Below are 10,081 nucleotides of genomic sequence, written 5' to 3'. Positions count from 1 at the left end.
TGTTCATATTTTGTGAAAAAAACCCTAAAAGCGATAATTGAAGAGTAGTCGCCCCCTTATTGCAGAACTAGCATAAGAGCCCATGTATTTTCTGTTCACTCTACGAGAAGAACAATTTATTTGAATCATCAATGCCATTCGGCTTCCAGATAACTAAAAGTAAAAGACACAAACTATAATATGGGAAGAGAGAATTGTGTATGTAAGAAAGAGCGTGTAAAACAGCAACGGACAGAATATAAGTATCATGTTATATATAACAAAGGAAAAAATAAGATCCCGTAAGTATTACAACATTTAAATGATAAAAAGATGGATATGAGATTACTAAAGTAAATTCTTATGGGTACGTATATAGTAAATAAAATTCACTTATTTCAAATTCAAACAATGCCAGTTTTCGAATGACAAGTCACGACGAGTGTGTAAACTACCAAAGATAACTAACTAACCATCACGCGATTTCGCCGCAGAGGTAGGCAGAGAGCACGGAGCGCCAAACAACTCTGTCTTGGCATACACTCCTTGCCTCATTCACATTCATACATCGACATACAAACTCTTCTATTATTCTGACTCTTGACTTGGCCCGACTCAAGTATCTGATTCACTTGATTGTGTCATGTCTTCCTCGGGCGTCCCCGACTTCTGCTACCATTCGCATTTGCATCATATATCCTCCTTACACTCCTTTCTTTGCCCATTCGCTCTACATGCCCAAACCATCTAAGCATCCCTTTCTTAATCTTACTCATTACGCTTAAATCAGCCTTGCGCTCTTTGCGATTCCTCACACGATCATACATGGTTTTACGACACATACGCCTCAGGGATCTCATTTGACACCAAAGATATAATCACTATAGAAGACCACTTATATCGGTTTATGTTAGATGTTCGGTAATGTGAATGTACTTTATCACATTACATTTGTCCTGGAGCCGGTTCCACCGGAATCTCTGCTTATATCTTTATAAATATATTTTTTATATTTATTCAACGTCATACTTCAAAAGTTTCACATTTTTATTATCCCGTTGTAACCGATTACAAAAATAACCAGTTCCCCAGATAAATAATATCGGACGTTCAGTGACATCAAAGTCACCTTGATACTTGTCATGACATGGTTGATACCTGTAATGGGTGTCACTTCAGTTCCGGGATCCGGTTATCAGGAACCGATTCCGAAATTGGCAGATTCCTCAAAAAAATAATATTGACGTTCAAGCGACAAGAAGTCACCGGACCAAAGAAACCGGATGGGACAGAACTATCAACTATCGTTAACCATCTTTAGAAAGTTATTCTATGCTGCGTTTTGATATTTCAGTTTTAGTTGATCAACTTTTATTGAATTTGTATGATTTACAAAGATTGTTTGAAAAAACTTCGAATGAGGGTTCACACTGGTGAATATTCTTTCTAGTGTCATTCAACAGAGATTTGATTAGCTAAAACGTCTGAACGATGCATTAGTAATTGCTCCCGTAATAACGTCCAGTAAAACTATTCAAAGTTTTTTAATGTTTCTGGCTTTCCCTCTTCAAATGTGTTCCAGGCCATCATTTCAAATAATGAAGAGACTGAAGGCGAATATATAATATTTTTATTTTATTTCAATAGCTAATTGCATAATTATATGGAAGATTTGAGTCGAGTTCAGACATAAAAAAGATGAGATAAGGGGCAACCAAAAATATTTGATCTAAATTTCCCACTTCTAGATCATAGAAGTACAATCTGGTAGTCTGTTTCGAATAATTTCGAAGAAATTACAATATAATCAGAACTCAATTGTAATAATTAAATATGACCATTCTTACATTGATTACATGGTTTTATAGTATTATCCTCCTTCAATTTTTGAAATAAGCCTTTAATCAATTGATCATTTAAAATTTTTACAAAAGCCAGGTACAAATCCAACATTTTATTGGTTTACTTATGAGATTCTGCATGATCTGTATTACCAGTAGAGATAACGATGTAGGTATAGGGACAACTGGTACATTATTAAAATAATTTGGAAACATTTTGACATATAAATTGTTATGCTCGGTTTTAGAAATTTAATTAAATGGCACCATTTCTCTTGTCATGCTATGTTGTGCATCTCATCAACATATAATTAAACTATTTTTTTTACCTTCTCACTGTAATGTACTTACTAAAGTACTTAACCTGTCAACCGGGCGGGACGTATAAATACGTCAAACGTAAACAGGATCGGGTACGGGTAGGACATATGAATACGTCCTTGAAGTATATGTTGCGCCCTGGAACGAGCGGGACGTATATTTCCGAGCATATCACACGGAAATTGAGTTTTTAATTTTTACATATTTTAATTTTTTAAACTCATTGTTTCTCTTTTATCTCTGTGCTTTTGTTTATTGTTCTAAAATTAAAACATTTTTTTTATATTTTTTGTAATCTTTATAATTGTTTATTAAGTTTCTATAATTTTTATTTCGATGTTTTCGTGTTTATAATGCATAAATGAAAAAAAATAATAATATGAAATTACGTCCTCCGGGCGTGACGTACTGATACGTCCTAGTGAAGGAGTTCGCGCCCGTTATATGCTGCGTAATTCAAAACGGAATTGCCCGGTTAACAAATACCTATCATATTATTAATTACTTAAATAACCACAAAAATGAACTTTGCACTCCTCTAGCAAACACAAGCCAACGCTTCTATGGAAGAGTGGTATTCAAATCTCTTAACGTGTAAAAAGCCAATGTAAATATGATTTTATATGTAATGAATTTTTTTCTTTAATAGAAAATATATTAAAAATCTGTTCTGCCGGGTGGTACGAGTACCTCGAACAAGTTGTAGTGAAGACGAAGTGAGGCCGAAGTTTTCAGGCTCTTATAATTAGTCGTCATTTGGCCTTGTTAGCGACCTCTTTTTATTATCCTCAATCGACGCTGCGATTCAATGAACAATTAATTCTGGGTTAACTTAGTTTTATTCAATTGTGACTAAACGGTGTTTAGTAAAATGTTCACTTCCAACCGGCAGTGAATGTCGTCTGCTTTGTCTTGTTCCTAATTAATTCAAAAATACTTATTTTTGCACGGACAGAGGCAACATTCATAATAATTATTGTTTCACATATATAATGATACATTTCTATTTGAAAAATTGTGACTCCTTTGGATAGTTGGGATGTAAAAGATGGTGCTATAGATAGTGGAGGCGGTGCGTTTATATATTGGGTTGCTCCAGTGGTCCTGACAAAACTTAATCTCCAATCTCAAAGAACATTGAGGACAATTATGTGGACCGCAGAAGAGCAGAGAATTATCGGAGCTATAGCCTATGAAAATAACCTCCGAGCGGATAATGACAAATTAAACGTTGTCATGGAATCGGATTTTAGAACCTTCAGTCCAAGAGGTTTCACAGACTAAGGACGGGTTGTTTCGGAGAATTTGAACAATTCATCAAATTTCAACGTTCATTTTCGGGTTCTGTGAAAGACTTATTTAAGTTCTGTTTTTATATCATTGTAGGCTAGTTGCTTGACAAAACTGAAATAAAAACAGAACTTGAAAAAATCTTTCACAGAACTTGAAAATGAACGTTGAAATTTGATGAATTGTTCAGATTCTCCGAAACAACCCGTCCTAAGTGTACGAACACAAAGAACGCGTGTTTCGGCTTTCAGATTAGCCGGCGAGTAAGCGGCCGACTGGCGCAGGCGCGCCGACAAGAATATTTGTATCTAAACGTGTGAGAACGCACATAGTGAAGGCAGGTTCAGATTTATGTCCGCGCGCTGGCCCGCCGAGAAGCTTTACCGGAATGAATTCTTAATTCCGGCTCGCTGGTGCGGCCGGTTAGTGAAGCTTGTTTTGGAAGCTAGTGTCAAAACCTCAATAAACAAGTCCTGTCAAAATGAGCGACTTACTGATTGCTGCTGTTTTTAACAAATCGCCGATCTGGGATAAAAGAAGTTTACATAGCAACAGAAATGTTGTCGACAAGTGCTGGAAAGAAATCAGTAAGGATATGAATGAAAACGGTACGAACTAAGAAAATTTTATAATAACCTCAAATGTCACGACTGAAATAAGGTATATAAATCTTTCTTCGTCCGCCTTAAGCTCACTAAACAAGTGATGATATTCACAATGACTTTTTCTACTACTATTAATTGGATGAATACCAATTGTTTTATTTCTTAATTTCAAGAAAGAATTCTACAAAAGTAAAAAATCTTCTTCCGACAAGCTTGACATTTTGTTAAAACTGACAGCTGCTATCAGGCTACCGCGCAAATGGCGCGGATTTAACCGGCGTTCTATGTGTCCACAACTCGGCGCCTATCTTCTCCGGCGGACTCAAGCACTGAGTGCTGGTAATCTGAAAGCCGAAACACGCGTTCTTTGTGTTCGCACACAAAGGAAGTAAAACAAGAGAATGCATGGCGAAAGAAATTTTGAAAGTATTCTAAGAAATAAATACAACCGAGATGGAATTAGAAGAACCTGGACCAGAAATAAGCGTTTGGACTGACAAATCCGGGAGGTGGTCAATCCCAATGAAGTACTGTTGGTACCATCATTCGCCGGGACATACAATTAATGTTATTGAATCAGATGTACTAGACAGATGCGTAGCTTTCTAGGCAGTCAGTTCTCATACATCTTAGCTGACATAGCCGCGGATGTATAGATCATAATTACTCGTATTATGTCCGACTGTTTTTTAAAAAGGTTGATTTCAATTTTTTTAGAAAATGTTTTACGGCTTCTGCCTCTTTTGTCATATTTTTGTAAGGTGATTGAAAACGTATTAGTTATGAAAAAGTTATTTGTGGAATTATTATCAATATTAATCGGATAGTAAATAATTATATGATAAATAATTTCCAGTCTCCCTGTGTATTCATATTGGTGGACTTAAACGTATCTATAAAAGATCATAAAAAAACGGTGTTTGTAATATACGTGATTGTAGGTCTAGACGAGTTGGTTCCATTGCTAAATGTTTCAATATGCGTAACCATCGCTTATTAGTGAGTGTCATTCTGTCACTGGTTTTATCTAGTCAACATAACACAAATGCTAGGGTATTAGATGTCGAACTAGGAAAAGCAGAGGAATGCAATCTTCCACAGGATGTGTTGGACGACATTGCATCGTATGCCAATGTGACTAATCAAATTATTGATTATTTTACAAAGGGGCCTTTCAAAGGACAGACCTGGAACCTGTGAGTAGAATGCATATATATTTTTTTATAAAACATCTTGAAATACTTTTATTGCTTTACATATTTTAAGATAAAAACTATGGGTATTCCGTTTCGATAATTTTGTCGAAATTTCAAATTTTTCATAACATGTCATTTTGTTTTTTAAAGCTTTATTTCTTGGGTATATTAAAAATAAAATTCATGAGCGGTTCTTCAGTGAGCTAACTCCCAAACAAATCTCATGAGCGGCTGTGCAATGAACTAGCTCCAAAAGATATATCATGAGCGGTTGTGCAGTGATCTAACTCCCAAATAAATCTTATGAGCGGTTGTGCAGTGAACTAACTCCCAAATAAATCTGATGAGCGGTTGTGCAGTGATCTAACTCCCAAATAAATCTTATGAGCGGTTGTGCAGTGATCTAACTCCCAAATAAATCTTATGAGCGGTTGTGCAGTGATCTAACTCCCAAATAAATCTTATGAGCGGTTGTGCAGTGAACTAACTCCCAAAGAAAAACAACGGCGAACATCACTCATTTATATTATAATATATTATCGACTTTAATTTGACTCAGGCTTCCTTCTACCATTCAACACACTCTCTAAACACTTTTGGCACTAATAAGAACAAACTTTGAAATTTTCAGCGATTTCGGTCGACAACTTTTCGAGTTAGTTGCAGCTAAAAACAGTTTCAGTTTCAGTTCAGTTTCAGTGCCGGCAACCCGGGCGTTTATTTAAGGTTGGTTCTGTACAGATGTTTTTTTTTCATTACCCTCCTCACTAGACATAGTCTGTTCTGAGGCTGGTAATTAACAATTTATATATAAACTAAATGTTTGGTAAAAAATATTTAAAAATAATAAGAAAAAATAGAAGTAAAAAAATGAGTAATAAAAAAATAGAAAAATAAGTGTAGTACTATATGTGTTGAAGAATTATGTATAAAAATATGAAATGAGTATTATAATAAATTGTAAAATTTTGTAATTTTGTTAGAATTTGTGTGCAGTATGGTTTGTAAAATGCATTAGATGTTTAGAATATTTAGTATTTTCTTTATTTGTCTAAATGATAATAGTATTGTGTTAGCGCCTTTTTAAAAGTTCTGTTACTTATAATTTTGAAACAGTTAATGATTCGTAGAATTCAAACTTTAAAAAAAAGAAAATTATGCGAAACCGCACAAGAGTCCCAACCGTTTGGGGTCATTGAGACTATGCATCCCCATTTGGGGGTGTGGTGAGGCTGAAGCTGGTGGGAGGGGAGACTGGTGTGGAGGAGGAACGTAAGGAACTACCTGGCTATTCAGATCCGGTCACCAAACACAGCCAAAGCCGATTTAAGATTTTCACGGCCAAAAGTATTTTTGTTATTTGTTTTTGGGGTGTTATGCCGTGTTGTGTTAACTCCTTCTTTAGCCAACGTTTCGGACAACGTTACAGTGTCCATCATCTGTGTCCGTTACAGTGTCAAATCTGCTCCGATGATGGACACTGTAACGTTGTCCATCATCTGTGTCCGTTACAGTGTCAAATCTGCCCCGATGATGGACACTGTAACGTTGTCCGAAACGTTTCGGACAACGTTACAGTGTCCATCATCTGTGTCCGTTACAGTGTCAAATCTGCCCCGATGATGGACACTGTAACGTTGTCCGAAACGTTGGCTAAAGAAGGAGTTAGCGCAACACGGCATAACACCCCAAAAAAATAACAAAAAAACGACCAAAGCCATTTCAACTTTTCAATTCTGAATCCCGGCGTGCGCAAGTAAATCCAGCTTGCTAATCGAGAACCTTACCCCTCGACCACGGAAAATTTGTAGCTGTCTTAAAATATTATTGTAACTAATATTATGTACCTACCTACCACATCGAATTTTGAAAATGACGCCATTTAATATATGTGAGGAGGTGGAATAGCTTCTCCGAGAAAGTAAAAATTCTGTCCCTCTTCAGATGGCTTTATTGTGATAATTTAAACTTTGAACCGCTTAAATTAGTGAATTTAAAAAAAAAAAGAAAACCATGTAGGCACATCAAATGTCATAATTTTAAAAAAAATCTTTTCAGTTTGGCGACATTCGTTGATATATTTGGCCATCGACTCTCGGGTTCACAGAGTTTAGAAGATGCCATAGATTACATGGTGGCTGAGTCGAAAACTAATGGTTTGAATGACGTTCATACTGAAGATGTGGAGGTAAATGTTTAATATTTATTTAGTGTCATTACTTAATTTACAAGTATCCATCCATTTTCATTAGCCTAACCACTTAAATCAAAATAAGAAGCAAGAGGTTTGAAACCCCAAAATACCTGTAAAAACCTTTGACTCCATGCTAAAGAGGGCCGTAAAGCACTGGAGGTAAATGTAAAATATCGAAGAAGGTTTTATTATTACTTGCTTTCGGTATTGTATTTTGAAATTGGCTTTTTGCGAGTACCTAACCATTTGTAACTCGCTTAACCCCTTCACTTTTGTCAACACTAGAAACAAAATGGGGAACCGAGTTCATTTCATTTGCTGATGAAAAAAAAAATCCTAAACTAAATATTTTTGTTCTTCTGTGATTCACTTAATTCCTTACCGTTTTTTTTAATAATCAACCGTAATTTTAATTCCAGGTGCCTCATTGGGTCCGAGGTCAAGAAAGCGCAACGCTGATAGAACCCCGACTCAAAAACTTGCCAATGCTCGGCCTCGGAAGCAGTGTGGGAACTCCCCCAGAAGGCGTCACAGCACAAGCTATCGTTGTTCAAAGTTTCGATGAGCTTGATGCGCTTTCAAATGATAAAGTCACTGGTAAAATAGTCGTCTACGCAGTACCATTCGTAAACTATGGAGAAACTGGACAATACAGACGTAATGGAGCATCGGCGGCAGCAAGGAAAGGAGGCGTAGCTGCTCTTGTTAGGTCGGTGACACCTTTTTCATTAGCTACTCCGCACACTGGAACACAAGGGTATGCTGAAAATATTAACAAAATTCCAGTTGCTGCTATCACCATGGAAGATGCCGACCAACTGTTAAGAATGCAAAATAGTGGTGTTAATGTTACCATAAATATTGTTATGTCCGCGACTTCAGACACCAAGGTATCGAGAAATACCATAATCGACTTGAAGGGATCTAGCTCACCAGACCAAATAGTTGTGATTTCCGGACATTTGGATAGTTGGGATGTAGGAGATGGTGCTATGGACGATGGAGGCGGTGTTTTTATATCTTGGGTAGCTCCGGTGGTCCTGACGAAACTTAATCTTCAACCTCAAAGAACATTAAGGACAATTCTGTGGACCGCGGAAGAGCAAGGAATTATCGGAGCTATAGCCTACGAAAAGGAACACCGAGCGGATAATGACAAATTAAACTTTGTTATGGAGTCAGATATTGGAACCTTCAGTCCAAGAGGTTTAACTTATAAAGGAAGTAAAACAGGAGAATGCATGATGAGGGAAATTTTGAAATTATTCTCAGAAATAAATACAACCGAGATGGAAGTAGATGAACCTGGTCCAGATATAAGCGTGTGGACTGACCAAGACATTCCGGGAGGTGGCCTCTACAACGCCAATGAAAAGTACTTTTGGTACCATCATTCGCCTGGAGATACTATTAATGTTATTGAACCAGATGTACTTGACAGATGCGCAGCTTTCTGGACAGCTTTCTCATACATCGTAGCTGACATGGCCGCGGATGTACCAAGGACATAAATGTAAATAACATCCTCTTTGGTAATGATTATCGTTTTCTACTGTTTTTCTTAAAAGTAGTATTAATCAATGTTTTTTTTTTTAAATTATTATTTTCTTAAAAAAATAAATACGGAAAGAATTTACTTTATTTTATTTTCCAAACTGCAGAACGCCAAATTTTTTTCACCAACATATCTTCTAGTGAAGACTAAAGACAAGACAACAGAAAAGCAAACATAAAATTGAAGAAATTGGGATCATTGCCTTAGTTTTAACTTTCTTAGTTACAGAAATTTCTTTTAATTCTACAAGAAGTCATATCAAATTCCACATGAGTGACATGGTCTCACTAACAAAATACTTGGGTTTGTTCTCCGTATTGCGAGGTCATGTATTAAAGGAAACTCAGTGCGGAGAACATATGGAGCATTTTTTCGCAGTGTCCTGGAATATGGCTCCATTATTTGGGCTAATTCGGAACAAAACCATACAAAAGAGGTTTATGCGTTACCTGTTTATGAGGGCAAATAGTTACAAACTAATATTTCCTATATCCCCTCTTGTTCAAGGCGAAGCTATCAGTTAAATCAGTCTCTTCTATTGATCTTTACTACGAACCGGTTTACATTATGTAAACAAAAAAATTATGCTTTGGCATAAATTGAAGCTTTTCCTATAGTTTCGTTGGAGTAGAATTAAAATGCAATAAATTTTAATGTATTTTTAAATAGAAAATTTTGAACACACATAATATGTATAAGAAACAACTTTAAAAATACTATTTTAAAAGATTATTTGAGAAGTTTTAAATGAACCTTTTCTAGACTCGCTAAGCTATTATTATTATTAAACTATTACTAAATTTGCTGTGATAAGACACACTAAGCACAGACGTAATTTTGGCTTGTGCATTCCTCTTTACAAGAATGCTTGATTTAAACTCCTTAGAAACCAGCCGCAAAATATTTTGAGGTAAGCATTTTTTCGCTAAAATCTCTGGAACAATAATAATAATAAATAATAACAATAATCATCATCATCATCACTTTTGGCTCTACAACCCCAGGTGGGTCTTGGCCTCCTCAAGAGTCTTCCTCCACTCATCTCGGTCCCGCGCCAGCTCTCTCCAGTTTCGAAGCTCCAAGGCAGACAAATCTTTGAG

General features: G+C 36.1%; 1 pseudogene; it reads left to right on the top strand.

The window, feature by feature from the left end:
* Nucleotides 1-5,014: 5,014 nt before the first annotated feature.
* LOC149423520 (carboxypeptidase Q pseudogene) lies at nt 5,015-8,937 on the top strand (annotated as a pseudogene).
* Nucleotides 8,938-10,081: the final 1,144 nt, after the last annotated feature.

Source organism: Hesperophylax consimilis, chromosome 5, assembly GCF_061612785.1.
Source record: "Hesperophylax consimilis isolate HC1 chromosome 5, BYU_Hcon_1.0, whole genome shotgun sequence".
Taxonomy (NCBI): domain Eukaryota; kingdom Metazoa; phylum Arthropoda; class Insecta; order Trichoptera; family Limnephilidae; genus Hesperophylax; species Hesperophylax consimilis.
Note: the sequence above shows the minus strand (reverse complement) of the source record. Positions and strands in the feature narration are given on the sequence as shown.